Genomic DNA, 15,757 nt, shown 5'->3' with positions numbered 1-15,757 from the left:
TAGGTAAAAGGTAGAACAATGTTTGATTTACCGTAAACGGTTCTGAATAACGGTATTCTAAATCGCTCGTGTCAGAGATCATAGGGAACATTAGTGGGGTAGCACTGAGCCATATAACTACTCAATTCATTTCGAATTTGCTTGCGAATATACAAGGCGAACTTCAATTTAAGAAGTTGTTTAACAGTAAGCAATTTAAGCTTGTTAAAAAATGGCGCAGTGTGTTCAGTTAGTTCCAGATTTTCTATGCAGCGATCAGCTCTCTTCTGTACAATTTTTGACCGTTCAAGGTTCATTCCTGAAGTCGTACCCCAGATTGAGATGAGAATGAACTAGTGAATAATATAACTGGAGCTTTAGCCAGTTTGGTACTAGAGACCTAGAGACCTAAGTTTATATAAGACAGAATTTGATCTAGACATAGTGGCATGAACTTTCTTGATTTGCGGTGTCCAACTGAGGTTTTCATGAAAAAGTACACCTAAGAATTTAAACAACGGGACACGGTCGATGTCATTAGATTGATATCTAACAGAAAGGGTGTAATCTTCGCGTTTATTTCTGCCTTTGAATAAAATATATTTAGTTTTACTAACGTTGAATTCCAGCTGGTTACACTGAAGCCAGTATGAAAGCGATATCAACCACTCGTTCGCCGCGATTTGTAAATCTCTTAAACAGCTGCCAGAGAAAAACAAGCTGGTACCATCCGCATACAGAACTATAGAGGAAGTTTGTGGTACCGGCCACGCTATCATTTATGTAGATAATAAAAAAATAGTTGGCCGAGTCTAGAAACTTGTTGTACACCGAATTTCAATGGCTGTAGCTGAGAGTTATACCCGTGAAGAAACGTATACTGCAGCCTGTCTGTTAAGTAACTGCGTAATAATTGTAGAGCTACCCCTCGAATGCCGTAAAGTGGTCATTTTTCAAACAGTATATTATGCTTGACCGAGTCAAATCCTTTTCGGAAGTCTAACAAAATTCCTAGGGTGAACACCTTGCTATCAATATTCTTAGCTAATTTTTCTTTGATACCAAGTAAAGCTGTTTCTGTAGATTTTTTTTCGCGAAAGCCGAATTGTTCCTTGATAAGCAATTCATGTTCATCAAGAAACTTGCTTAGTCGTGTTTTTATTATGTGCTCTAAAACCTTTGAGAATAAGGGTAACAACTAAATCAGTCGATAATTGTTAAGATTATTGAATGGACCACCTTTGTGCAAGACCGCAACCCTAGCTATTTTCATATTAACTGAAAAATGCCTATTGACATATATATATGCTCTGTTGCAAATATGTTGCAAAGGTGCTGATAAAAGGTTAGCAACGAGAATATTTGGGGTAGCTTTAATGTCATGATTACCGGCAGCAGTGTTTTTATTTAGCGTCTTATGAAAAGAGTTTATCTCTAATTCACTGGAAGGGGACATAAATATAGAATTCGTAATGCGAGAGGATATATATTTCTTTGCACCTAGCTGAGTGCTGGAAGATGAATATGCGCCTGAAGATAAAAAGTGGGAATTGAATTTATCTGACAAAGTCTCTTTGCTGTATTCGACACCATCAGTAATTAGTGTACCAGGGATGCTGTTCTGTTGTTGACCAATAAGCAATCGTAATGTGTTCCAAATTTTTTTGGGGTCATGAGAAACAGCAATAAACCTATTCTTGTTATATTCACATCGAGCTTTCTTGACATCAAAGCTTAACTTGTTTTGAATTTTCTTATATCCAATTAGAAGAGAGATATCTTTTAGATTAATAAATTGGCGGTACATAATATCACGGGCTTTTATTTTCTGAAATAACTCTTTTGTTACCCATGGTTTTCTACATCTTTATGTGCTTTTTTCGCATAACGCGAAGGAAAAGCTTCTTCATAGCAACCTTTAACTTTTTGTAGGAAGATGTCGTATGAAATGCTTGCGTTTTCTTCCTCATAAACATCCGACCAGTCAACACACTCGATGATCGAGTGAAAAGCAGAGAGACTCATGTGATTAAAACTACGATAAGGTACTGGGGGAATGCGAGCGGGATGTATTTTGTTTTTTGGAACAGGAAAGATACAGAATAGAGGTAAGTGATCACTCAGATAGACTGAAAAAATGCCAGGTATAAAATCACTTTCATCGTGACTTTTCATTGATTTAATCATGATTTTTCATTGGCACATATCAATCAGTTTCACTTAATCCTGTTATTCTTGTCGGTGAGCGTATAATATTTGTGCAAGAGAATGACTCAATTATGTCTAAAAATTGTCCAGACTGTGATGTGTCTGTTAGTAAGCCAATATTAATATCGCTAACCAGGACAATGGGAAGCATTGCAGAGGGCACACATTCAAAAACAGACGTTTTATATTCAGAGAATGCTTTAGCTTCATCAGAAGGCGGGCGATAAATTGAAGCAATGACTGTTCCAGCACTCTTAACAACGATTGATTCATAATGCGCGGTAATACCAAAAACTGCGACAAGACATTATAGGCAATGTCATCTTTAATACACAATGAAGTCTCTCCACCTCTACGGCCTGATCTATGAACATCCTCAGACCTATAGCCGGAAAAGTGTACAACATCTTGAACATTCTGAAACCAAGTTTCCGTAAATGCTATGAAGTTAAAAATGTAATCAAGGGATTCAAAAAATGCCTCTTTTTCAAGTTGCTTGTTCCTCAAGCTTCTTATATTTGCGTGGAAAGCTGGCATGTTATCGCTTTTTCTGCGCAGGGTATGTACTAGGGATTTAAAGGAAGAAACATCGTGATACATAACTTTAGTGAAGTCAGCCATCGAAAGCAGAAATCATAACAAGGAAAATTATAAGCGGTGCAATCTTGTGGCCGCTCAACGAACCTTATCAAGATCAGCTTCGCAATTGATGCGCTCTGCCCGCTGGCCAGATGCCCTACGCATGAAAAGCTTTCCATCCTTTTGCCATGCGAAATCGTAGTGCATTTCCCGCGCCTTTGTCTTCATCGTCCGCAGAAGTTTCTTATTCTGCGATGTCAAATTGTCTCTGAAATGTATCGCCAATTGAGGAGCTGTAAGCTCGTTTTTCTTTGTCATCCATTCATCGTGCATGACACGTGATGTGAAACGAACTAATATTACCAAGGCTTTGCCAGGCTTGGCAGGCAGTCTGTGTAGGACCTCAAAGTCGGTACGGGTCAACTGAGGAAGGTGAAGTTTATTTGCTAGTTCATTCACCCTAGCGAGCAGATTCTCGTTTTCAACATCTGGCAGTCCCTGAATATCTAGATTCTGTCTTCTACTGTACTGTTCGAGGGCGGCGACCTGTCTTTTTAATTCAGACATTTCCTGATTGTTGTTAGAGGATTCCAGCATATCGATTCTTTAGGCGCAGGTAGGCGCATGCGTGACAAGAGGATATATATATTTATGCACCATCCTTCCTTCCATTAAACAGTTGTGAGTAGCGCTTGTCCTTGTCTGTCTTCCTTGTGTCCGTGGTTTTATTTGCGCTAAGCTACCTCTTCAAACTTTTCCGAAAGCTTAGGATTTCTGCAGATTTTTTCATTTCTGCAAGTACCATGTTGTACTGTTCAGACAGATGCTCAATCGAGTGTTCCATTTCGTCGACCGTTTCCTTAATTGAAAAAAGAGCATCCACCGTACTCTGAATTGCAGCTAACTGAGTCAATTTTCGATTAACTTCAATGAGAACCTTCTGCACTGCATTTTCATCCCGCAAGTTACCACTTGCGCATTGAGTGCCACGGGCAGCTAAGACAAGACATGTTTGGCATTTCTATGCTCTTTTTGACGTATCATCTTTGGCTTTGCAGGCAGTTTTGCTTATGCCCGAGCATGTACCCAAATGGTAACTATAGTTACGTTCAGAACGCGTTGGATTCACACAATTATCTGGGAGTCGCTCATTACAGACCAAACACAACTCCGACATTTCGGTTCAAAGAACAGAAGCTACAAAGCACTTCAGCGCCAAAATGTAAAGGAACAATACGGAGCAGTGGTGGTGGCAGAAGCAATATAGTACGTTAAGGTAGTGAGAAATTAAACCAACCTGCAAAAGCAGAGGATAGCGATCACTGTAGAGCCGTTCCGTCGGTTGCCACCACCGCTGAGCAAATGCTCTCGTCAAAGGCTTCTCGTCGTCTTTAAGTCAGCATGGCGGTGACGTGGCTCATGACGTAGAGCTGTAGCTGACACGTGGTAGCGGCCGCTATCGGGAAGCTCAAGCAGGCAAGCGGTGATTTGAAGACAGTGAAGTGTTCCAACGCAGTAACTGCAAAAGCAGAGGATAGCGATTTCTGTAGAGCCGTTCCGTCCGTTGCCACCACCACTGAAAAAATGCTCAGTGGTGGTGGCAGTCAAGTCAAGTAAGCATCCCGCCTCGCTCCGGCATTGTCATTTCCGTCAGCACCGAACCACCTGCCGAAATACAAGGCGAGGGTGACCATCGAGGGTGACCAACGTTTACTGCTAGACCGTGAAATTTGCGTCGCAAGAGGGGTCGCTCGACCGCAAGAAGGAAAAACTAAAGTGTTGCTGACAAATTTCAGCCAGAAGTTCAAACACATCAACAAGGGCACTATGATCGCGTACATCGAGGAAATTCTGGAACCTGGCAATGCGTTTGTTCTCTCCTGTTCTGCCACATCTACCCCGACGACAATATTTCCCGAACCAGACTTCGACGTAAATCCAAGTCTCCCGATGAGCAAGCAGCAACAGCGCAGGAGCCTTCTCCGACGATACAAGGACTGCTTTTCGACGTCATCGAGGATTCGACAAACACCAGTGGCAAAGCATCGCATCATAATCGAAGAGTGCGCTCGACCACTCCGCCAGAGCCCTTACCGAGTTTCGACGCGAGAACGTGAAGCTATTAGGCAACAAGTCGACGAAATGCTCCGCGACGACTTCATCCAGCCGTCAAGAAGCCCGTGGCCATCTCCTGTTGTCCTGGTGAAGAATAAGGACGGAGCCCTACGTTTCTGTGTCCATTATCGTCGACTTAACAAGATCACTAAGAAAAACGTATACCCCTTTTCACGGATAGACGACGCATCGGATCGGCTCCGCAACGCTAAATACTTCTCGTCGATGGACCTCAAGTCTGGCTACTGGCAAATATAAGTCGACGAGAGAGATCGCGAAAAGACTGCCTTCATCACGCCAGACGGCCTCTACGAGTTCATGGTCATGCCCTTCGGACTGTGCTCGGCGCCTGCAACGTTCCAGCGTGTCATGGACACGGTGTTAGCAGGATTGAAGTGGCAGACCTGTCTCATTTACTTGGATGACGTCGTCGTCTTCGCCGGAAATTTCGACGATCACCTGAGGCGGCTTGCGACAGTACTAGAGGCCATCAAGTCATCAGGGCTCACTCTGAAGCAGGAAAAGTGCCGATTCGCTTACGATGAGCTTTTGTTTCTTGGCCACGTCATCAGCAAATCAGGAGTACGCCCCGACCCACAGAAGACAGCTGCCATCGCAAAGTTGCAGCTTGGCCTCCTCCTTAAAAGGAACCTTCATCTGGAATGCGCCTATCTAAGTACATGTAGAAGGTGAATTAGTTTTTCTCGGTAACCACTGCGCAAAATTTGATTCTTTGTTGCATTTAAAAGAAAAACTGAAATTCTATTGGCTTCTGGTTTCGAATTTTTCATTTAGGTTGTAAATCTTTTATTAAAAATTGGCACAAATCTCAAATTTTCAGAAACCGAAACTATCACGTTTAAAACTCTGTAACTGCACAATGAAAAATAATATCATAATTCTGTGAATCGCATCTAATAGTACATTTACAGCGGAGAAAATTGATATGTTACAAATGAATCTCAAACAATTTAGCATTATCGAAATACGGCTTTTGCAGAACCCTTGTGCACCACGCAACTAATTCACGTAAGATACAAATTGACATACCAAATTTGTCCGCTTAGACTTTTATAATAGATGCTGTTTGAAGAACCGCGATATCTGTTTTTGATGAAGAACTTTCAGTTTGTAAACGTCGTGCTTCTATTTATTTCGCACTTTCAAATTTTTCTATATATTTTAAACAAATTTCAGGCCCTAAATCGAACTTCCGCTTCCAACAGATACTAGAAGTTCACTTTCTCAAATTCAACAAATTCCATTAAAGTGATCCAGAGGTTATCTCAGAAAAGCGTTTCTGCGTTTTACATTTATTTGAATAGGCCGCTTCGGAGTTGGGCCCGAAATAACGCTTCCTCTTAAACAATTTGTCGAGAGATCAAATACATGAATAATAACTGCATTGCCGTTGCCAAAGATGCTACGAACGAATTCTTGAACGTACGCACTGTCGAAACAAGTAATATATATATTTTTAATAAAAAGATATACTCGTATGTGCAAGAAATTGCGCTCAAATAACTGATATCAATGCTTCCATGTTTTTGTCTATTTATTAAGTAAAGAAAATATCACACGATCCTTAGAACTATATCAGTTCGAAACAAGCATAACAGTGCATGCCACTGATATGAAAAATTTAAAGGCCATGAAATCAACAAATTGAGCACAAATATGTAAATGAAACTTTGTCATTCAACAACGTTGTTTACATTTTTGTACATATTAAACGGCCAGTGAAAAATCTCAATGACGCTGTCATATATTCTAATGTATTAGGCAGGAGCAGCTGTCACCGGTCGTGTATCGTGAGTAATTGCACCGAAATTATTGTCCCAACAGAGAGCGCCTATATAAAGCCGTTCTCCGAAATATACGAGGGCGAGTCAAATGAAAGTGAGTCAATGCAAATATATGACAAAGGGGTACTTGATTTAAAAGTAGTCTCCATGAGCATTTAGACATTTATCCCATTGACTAACGAGTCGGGTGATTCCCGTCTCATAAAACTCCTTAGGTTGCTGCTTCAACAAATCTGCAACTGACTCTTTCACGTTATCGTTCGACATGAATCTGTTTCGCTTAAGCTGTTTTTTCATTTGCCCCGAAATGTGGAAGTCGCAAGGCGACAGGTCTTAGCTGTATGTCGGATGTTGCAGCATTTCCCATTTGAACTTTACCAGTTTTGATCATTAACCACATCATTAACCAGCATTGAGCATTGAGCATTAACCACATCAGCGACGTGGGGACGGGCATTGTGGATATAAAATAGAATTTCTTGATAGAAAAGACAGAGAGGTTGACCTGAGCTAGTGCGCTCTTGTCTGCTACTCTGCACTGGGGAAGAGGGAAGGGGAGTGAAAGTACTGGGATAGATGATGATGATAAGAGAAGTGGTGAGTGCTTATGTACATGAGACAGTTGTCTTGCTAGAGCTGCTCGTCGAGCTTGGAATCCAGCAGAAACTTCAACACTTTTGTTGCACGCAGTGAAATTGCAGTGTCAGGCCATGGGCCGAGGATAGCTTCCTCCGACAGTGGTTGCCTGCCAGCGCTGGCTAGGAAACTTTCTAACGTCCTTCGCTCCAGCATATATGCTGGGCAGTCGCACAGTACGTGTTGCAGTGTTTCAGGCATCTGGCAGTGTTCACAATCAGGGCTGTTCGATTGGCCGATGAGGTGCGCGTAGCGACGGGTAAAAGCAACCCCGAGCCGAATCCTATGTAGCAATGATGTTTTGCTCCGTGTAAGCTTCGGGGGCAAACAGAATTTACCGTCTGGGTCAATCATATGTAGACGTCTGTGAATGTTGTCATAGGGCTCTGTAAGCCTTTGTAAGGTCCTGCATGAGTGCCTTGATCATGGAGTTGTCAGGTCGCGAGTAGGCAATCCGTACTTCATCAGAGGAAGAGGAGGCCGATCTTGCCTCACTGTCAGTGAGTTCATTGCCAAAAACACCACAATGACTAGGCACCCATTGAAAGGTGGTCACGTGGCCACTTAACTCTGCACTTTGGCCATTGTGCAAAAATTAATATTAATTTATGGGGTTTTACGTGTCAAAACCCCTTTCTGATTATGACGGACGCCGTAGTGGAGGACTCCGCAAATTTCGACCACTTGGGGTTCTTTAACGTGCACCTAAATCTAAAAACACGGGTGTTTTCGCCTTTCGCCCCATCGAAATGCAGTCGCCGTGGCCGGGATTCGATTCCGCGACGTCGTGCTCAGCAGCCCCGCACCATAGCCAGGTCGTGGAACAAGATCACCCCATTCGTCAATTTTCCACGTCGTTTGTAGTTGACTGCGACACGCAGCCGATCCGGCGTTTCACAATATCGGAAACGATTAATAGTCTCTCCGGCTTTAGAAAATTCTATCAGTAACGGCCCCTGACGATCGAAAAAAAAAATAGTAAACCACACCTTTCCGACGGAAATGACGGCCTTTGCTTTCTTTGGGGGCGGCGAATTCGAATGTTTCCACCGTAAGCTTTGCCGTCGTGTTTCAGGCTCGTAGTAGTGGCACCATGGTTCGTCCCCGATCACATTTGCAGACAAGAAGTCGTCACCCTCATTGTGATACCGGATCAGATGAGTCAAGGCAGCGCAGAACCTTCTTCTGGCGGTGGTTCAATATCTTGGGCATCCATTTCGCAGACAAGAGCCGATAACCCAGATGTTCATGAATTATGGTGTGAACCGAAGCACGACTGATGTTCACATGCTCTGCCAGTTCATCGATGTTAATCCTCTGTTCTTGTCTCATCAGCTCATCAACTTTTGCAATTGTGTAGGGGGTGATTGCACGATAGCTTTGGCCCGGCCTTCGATCGTGTTTGCAACTTTCACGTCCTCTTTCAACCATTTGCTCCAATGCTTCACAGTGGCCAATGAAATGCAATGTTCAACGTACACGGCAGCTATACGCGAATAATTTCCTTTTGGGAAACACCTTCAGCTGTCAAACCATTCACGGCACCCCGCTACTCAACTTCTGAAGTGTCCATTACGTCACACAACCATGTTCAATCCAGTGTATGAGAGCGATAAAGAAAATTTACCCTCACATCTGCGTGTCACTTTTGTAAATGAAAGATGCCTGTGTGCTGCGCGCATGCCTCGCAGATAATGAACCGAACCACTATTGCGCGGGGTGGGTAGGCTCACTTTCATTTAACTCGCGCTCGTTCATTACAAATGCGAAGATACAATGGAATATACAAGTGCTTTATAAAGGGCAAAAAAGTGTCACTGGAAAGAAAGTTCACTGCACGTATACGCAAAACCTCGCAACAAGATATTTAACTATACGTATAAGTCTCCAATAAATCTAGGTATCTAAGAAAAAGTCACTGTATATAATCCGTGAAACAAGGCAAATAAACATGTAGCGCAATCACAGATTCACAGAATCCTAGATCCCGCCCCCATTTCATCCACTCCATCCGATGTATCGCGCGCGACGGAAGGCGGCGCGCTTGCTCCCCACTTTTCTCCTTTGCGCACGCAAGACTGAGCCACCATCATCGGCTCACCCATTCCCCCCCCCCCCCCTACTATTTGACTCGCACATACAGCATGTGGCGCGCGGTCACGACGTTATTGCCCTGAGACTTCATACGAAACATGAGGGCGACGGCGACAACAAGAATGCGCCTGGAGTCTTCATATAATTGCTATCAAAATAATATAATAATAGTATCCGGCAACCGAAGCGTGCCGTGGCCGAGAACTTTCCGCAAAAGAAGTAACAAACTGTCCCCATGCGACAATTCGCTGCGCCGCAACAATGTATTTTTTTTCCTTTTGTGGGGCGGGGGCACCGAAATGAAAAAGAAAAGCCGGAGGAATGCATGTTGGCCACAATCCAATGCCTACTTTGGGCACCTAATGTGGCTACCGAATGCATATCGAAAAAAACATGAGACGATTGGTCCACCGGGAACCATACGCATACGCTCGGTATTTTACACCGGCGAGACAAGACTTTCCGGAGACGTTGTGCTCAAGCGAACATGGTGTATTCCGTCAAGTCTTCACAGTGATGGCGGTGAGCGACCATTGTTTCTTTTTCTCGTCTGCTAGCCAGAAGGCGTCCAAAGCTCTGCTAGGCAAATATTCACTCGGCCAGAGAAAACTACACGCGCACCGAAGTACGCCGCGTGGTGGTCGGGGCAACACAAGAAAAACGCATGCGCTCTGGCTGGCTCTGGCAGCCAGCGGGTATAGGTAGCGAGAATAAAAAAAAATATAAAAGGCTCAATGCGTCCTCACGAATAAAAGTCAGAGTAGAAAAAATAAATAAGAACGTAGTTACCCTGGCTGGTTTTTTTAGTGTCTTGACATGGATGCTTTGGCGTACGTGAAAAAAAAAATGTTGATATTTTTTTCATGCGACATGACGGCACAAATGAACCACCACAACGCTTCGTTTGTTCGTATATCTGTGCGTGTTTTGTCAACTTGTCTGATAGTGTGTTGATTTGGCTTGTCTCGTTGTATGTGCCGATCTAAGACTTTAGAAAAGTCAATGCACCTTTGGCGTCACATGTTTATAACAACATTAAGCCCACAAAGTTCTGGCGTTGAAAATATAAAGCACGACTTTGGAAATATCAATGCACCTTTCGCATCAAAAGTTTATTAGAACTTTATACCCATAAAGTGTCAGAATTTAAATCCAAGCGCTCCCGTTTCCGCGGCCTCAGCGAGATGCCGCGACGAGCCCGCCCGCCACGGCGTTGGAACTTTGTGCTCGGATGTAGCTCCTTGCGTTACGATATGCGACTCCCGGTGTATGGGCGTTGCCGCGAAATCCAGCCCGATTTCGCGATGTTCGCGCTAAAATGTTTTTTCGAGTGTGGAAAGGACATTCTAGACAAAATTGAGCATGATTTCCGGCGCCGGGGGTTGTTTTGGCCAGCGGCGCATGGACAACACGAAAAAATTTCGCGGGGGGGCTGAAGCCCCATAAGCGCCCCCCCCCCCCCTGGCTACGCCCCTACTCGGTGCCCCGGTGCCGTCCTAGTCCAGAAGAAAGACGGACATGAACGGGTGATATCTTATGCTAGCCGGTCACTGTCAAAAGCGGAAGGCAATTATTCTACGACTGAAAAGGAATACCTCGCCAACATTAGGGCCACAGTAAAATTCCGCCCTTACCTCTATGGCAGGCCATTCATAGTCGTCAGCGGCCATCACGCGTTGTGTTGGCTAGCTAACTTAAAGGAACCTTAAGGACGGCTGGCGAGGTAGAGCCTCAGACTGCAAGAATATGACGTCACGGTAATCTACAAGTCCGGACGAAAACACTCAGACGCCGACTGCCTATCACGCGCCCCCATCGATCCCCCGCCGGAAGACGACGAGGATGACGACGCCTTCCTCGGAATAATAAGCGGAGAAGACTTCACTAAACAGCAACGAGCAGACCCGAAGCTAAAAGGCCTCGTCCAGTATTTGGAAGGGAACACCGACGTAGTACCTAGGCATTTAAGTGCGGATTGTCTTCGTTCACATTACAAAACAACCTGCTCGTAAAGAATTCGTAAAGAAGAACTTCTCACCAGTCCGCACCTTCTTGTTGTTCCGTCAGCGCTGCGTCCCAGATGTACTGTACGCCCTACATGACGATCGAACCGCTGGGAACCTCTGATTCTCCCGAACGCCGTCGAGGATACAAGAAAGGTATTACTGGCCGCGTCTGACCGCCGACGTCGCCCGTTACGTCAAGACATGCCGAGACTGTCAGCGACGCAAGACACCACCGACAAGGCCAGCAGGATTAATACAGCCAATCAAACCTCGTTGCCGACCATTTCAGCATATCGGGATGGATTTGTGGCGACGAGCGACCACGTAGACCGGTAAAGTCTCGGGCTCTCGCAGGAGAGGAAGAACCGACACTTGATCTCTTGTAGCATTCTTTTTTTAATCTCCTTCGGAACGCTAGCCCGTGCCGGAGTGTGCCAGCCGTTCGTGACTCGTGTAGACACGGGCGTCTACGTCATCTCTCGCGCGACGCCGATGCTGCTGCCGCTACAGAGGGCTCCCCCCCCCCCCCTAGAGAGGAGGAAAGTTCGACGAACGATGGAAAGTCCACGTGACGCGGCGTGTCTACGCGTTGATCTTGCGTGTCACGTGCACAGGCGGCGGCGAAGGATGCAGCAGGGCAAAGCCACCTAGAAAAAACTAAGGCCACTGCATGACCTCCTCTCCCCTGTCAATAAGTCACGAGAGTCGGATGGTAGCAGTGGATGGGGGAGCGCTGTGTTTCTAGAACGCGGCGCGCGTTCTTAAAACAAATTTTCTCCGTGGCGGCAACGCTAGAGCGGCAACGCGTGGAGCATTTGCTTGGTAGCTTTGGTGGGGCATGCTGCACCGTAAACGCGATTGCTTTTCTTCGATTGTGCGTGGTTCGTCGTACACGGAAGCGCAACGATGCCTGGCTGTTGTTGCGCACCAAACTGCAAGTCCAATTATGACGGAGGACAAAGTGTCCGAGTGCACAAGTTCCCATCGGACCGAGCCACTCGGGAAGCATGGACGAGAGCAGTTCCTCGGAAGGACTTCTCGCCAACGAAGTACACAGTGGTAAGTATTTCTTCTCTCTATTGTTATTCTGGGTTTCCAGACGAATAGGTTTCATCAGCATAGTGCGCAATGCATTCGTGCCCGCGTGCACAATAGATGGGTCTCTGCACCTGTCGACGCGCTTGTAAATTCAACATTTTCGTCGAGCTTCATACCTGTAACGGCTTTTTTTTAATTTCAGCTCTGTGAAAAGCATTTCTTGCCATCGGATTACTTGAAGACGACATCTTACACGGACGTCAAGACAGGAAAAGTGGTCGAAGTTGCCATGAAAAACATCCGTCTGAAGAAAACTGCAGTTCCGAGCTTGTTTCCCAATTGCCCTGCCTATTTATCGCGTCCGCAAGTGTGCGTTTGAGAAGCGCCGGCTCCCAAAAGAGCGCGCTTGGAAGCCACATATTTGCAAAAAGCAATAATGCTTTCTCAGCAAACCCAAGCAGAAGAGGACGCCAAAAATCTGGTTGGTAGCTTTGCGGACTTGCTGAAGGCCTTGCCAAGCTTTCAGTGCTCGGACTTCTGGACAGTTTTGAACAAGGGCTCCAAGGTTTTCTTTTTGGACTTGTCACTTCAATCTGCTCCTGCAGTCCGTACTTCGGTGATCGTGTCCACAGACCTGCGCGTCGAAGTATTTTTTGGTGAAACGGGTGTGAGGAAGTGTGGTGATGTTTTAGTTCCTGAAAAGCTGTGCGACTTGAGAGATTTGAAAAGTGTGTTACACATGATCGAACAGACACGTAAGGATATCAGCACTGAGCGTTCTGAAAAGGCCCGTCATCTACTGACATTGGTTTCGACATTGCTAGAGGAAGTAAGTGGAAAACATTTCGCATGCGAGTTGCAAGAATGGCATTTGGAAGTGCTGAAATTCTTGAAGAGTCAAGTTGATCTTGTTTTGAATGATGCTGGCCGATATCCCCCCGATTTATTGGTTTTTGCTAGCCTTTTGTTCACAATTTCACCTCATGCATATAGATTCCTGAGAAGTTCGATGAAGCTTAAGATGCCGCATCCTGATACGATCAGAAGACTGTGTTCATCGTACGATGTACGCCCTGAAACGGAGCAGCAAGAATGTAGCTTTCTTTCCTATGCAAAGCGTATTGTAAGCACATATAAAGAGCATGAAAAGACTGTAACGTTAATGATTGATGAGATTCACCTTCAATCATTTTTTGATTACAATGCTGGGTTAGTTACTGGTACTGCGGTAAATTCATCGACTGCAGCAAAAACTGCCCACGTATTTATGATACAGAGCCTGCTTTCTTCAAACAAGGATGTTGTACACATCCTTCCTGTGGCACAAATCGATGCTAAGGCGCTGCACGACTTCCTTCGGAAGATTGTTCTTGATCTAGAGGCATCTGGTTTTAGAATAATCGCAGTTATCTCGGACAATAACTCCATAAACAGAAAAGCCATGTCCTACTTCGCTAAGCCGGCAAGTGTCAGCATTGTTTACCAGCATCCTGCTGACCCATCACGACCCCTGTTTTTTGTGGTGGACCCAGTTCACATACTAAAGTGTATAAGAAATAACTGGCTGAATCAAAGAAACATTGGCAAATGCATGTACTTTCCTGAACCGAAGAGTGATGAGGCTGAACCAAAGATACTTACAGCATCTCTCAAGGTATTATGCCAGCTGCACGAAGCTGAAAAGCATGAGCTCTTGAAGCTAGCACCAACGCTCACTTTGAAGGCACTGAATCCCTCAAACATGGAACGGCAGAACGTTAAACTGGCCTTAAAGATTTTTAACTCATCTACTGTTGCTGCTCTCAGTGTTGCAACGTTCCAGCATGCAAAGGAAACCTCTCAATATGTCGACGCCATTTTGACTTGGTGGAACATTGTTAACGTCAAGACGCCAAGAAAAGGACAGCGGTTGCGAGATCAATTGCAAGGTCCAATAGTTTCATCGTCATGTCCTCAACTAGAATTCTTAGAGAGAATAGTTCAATGGCTTGATCACTGGAGAAGCCTCGAACATGACAATGGCCGCTTGACACGTGAAACGCACATAGCCTTCAGCCACACTGCCCATGCCTTGCACGAACTTGCCATATACTGTCTCAAAGAGCTTCATTTCGAGTATGTTCTTTCGGGCAAATTTCAAACTGATAGCTTAGAGGATCGCTTTGGAAAGTACCGGCAATTGTCTGGTGCCAATTAACACGTGTCTATAAGGCAGATATGTGAATCTGAAAACAAATTGCGTTTGCAGAAGGTTCTGGACCTGCCAGATTTGGACATTCTACTACCACCGAGCGCGAACACGTTGGAGACAAGTGTACATTCAGGAAACGGCCAGTTTCAAGTCACTGTGACCGACTCCGACATTGAGAAAAAAACGTCAAGGCTACCGGCACTAACCTATGTTGCCGGCTATTGTGCCCATGCAGCTCTAAAAAAGCTGACATGCGCATCTTGCAGTGAAAGCCTTGTGATGCAAGACGTCGATCTAGATGACCCTGAGAATGCATTAATCACGAAGATGACAAGGGGTGGCCGGAAGTTTCCACGAGCAGTTGTAGTTAATGCTGTACTCTTTACTGAAATTATATTGGACAAGCTCAGGACACCAGAATATGCCGTACGATTTTTCAGCCTTCCTAGGCAGAAAGATACTCTTGTCGGCCTTGTGTTCGCTACCCTTCATGACTTTGAGGATGTCGATGTGTGTGAATTCGGTCATCCTGCACAGGAGGTAATGGGGCAGGTTGTAAGTGCTGCAGCGAATACACTGCTGAACAACTTGTGCCGCACAGGAAACGACAAATTACGCAACGCCAAGAACGACCGAAAATTGCAGACCTTGAAGGCCTGAGATGTTTCTCATTATTTATTTTTTATTCATGAAGCTCTGTTTTTTTGAACATCTGCGCATGTTTGTCTTGACAGAACCCTTGTAAAAAGAAACCTGTGGCGTAACTAGGACTTATTTGCCTACATTATCAAAATTTAAACCGTGCATTTTGGCCAATTCAAATGTTATTTGAGTGTATTGTGCTACCTGTTTATGATTCGAACTCTCCATGCTACCGCAATCCATTAATTTCATGTTTTCCTTTAGGACTGAGAGTAGGCCTCTCGTTTTTTACTTACTTTTCACCATTATCTCAGTATTTTATGAAGACCAATAAGGCGGGTGGAAATAAAATAACCACAAGAAATGGTACAACAAAGACGGAAGCTTATTCTATTTGAGAATTACTTGTGCGTGACCCTAGAATGATAAAATTTTCACAATAAAATTAACCTCGATATTCGTGT

The 15,757-nt window shown here is 44.7% G+C and overlaps 2 long non-coding RNA genes across 2 annotated transcripts in view; one reads left to right on the top strand and one right to left on the bottom strand.

The window, feature by feature from the left end:
• Positions 1 to 11,798, bottom strand: part of LOC142571245 (uncharacterized) — a 53,554-nt gene extending 41,756 nt beyond the window's left edge. The window contains exons 1-2 of the long non-coding RNA XR_012825813.1: positions 11,455 to 11,798; positions 4,064 to 4,285 (exon numbers count right to left, since the gene is read on the bottom strand). This is a non-coding gene — a long non-coding RNA (uncharacterized LOC142571245). The remainder of the gene's footprint in view (positions 1 to 4,063; positions 4,286 to 11,454) is intronic.
• A 455-nt stretch (positions 11,799 to 12,253) lies between these two features.
• On the top strand, positions 12,254 to 13,611 carry LOC142573222 (uncharacterized). Its single transcript, XR_012826253.1, has 2 exons — positions 12,254 to 12,481; positions 12,663 to 13,611. It is a non-coding gene; the product is annotated as an uncharacterized LOC142573222 (long non-coding RNA).
• The last annotated feature ends 2,146 nt before the right edge of the window (positions 13,612 to 15,757 follow it).

Source organism: Dermacentor variabilis, chromosome 2, assembly GCF_050947875.1.
Source record: "Dermacentor variabilis isolate Ectoservices chromosome 2, ASM5094787v1, whole genome shotgun sequence".
Lineage (NCBI taxonomy): Eukaryota > Metazoa > Arthropoda > Arachnida > Ixodida > Ixodidae > Dermacentor > Dermacentor variabilis.
This window is presented reverse-complemented; position numbering and strand designations above follow the sequence as displayed.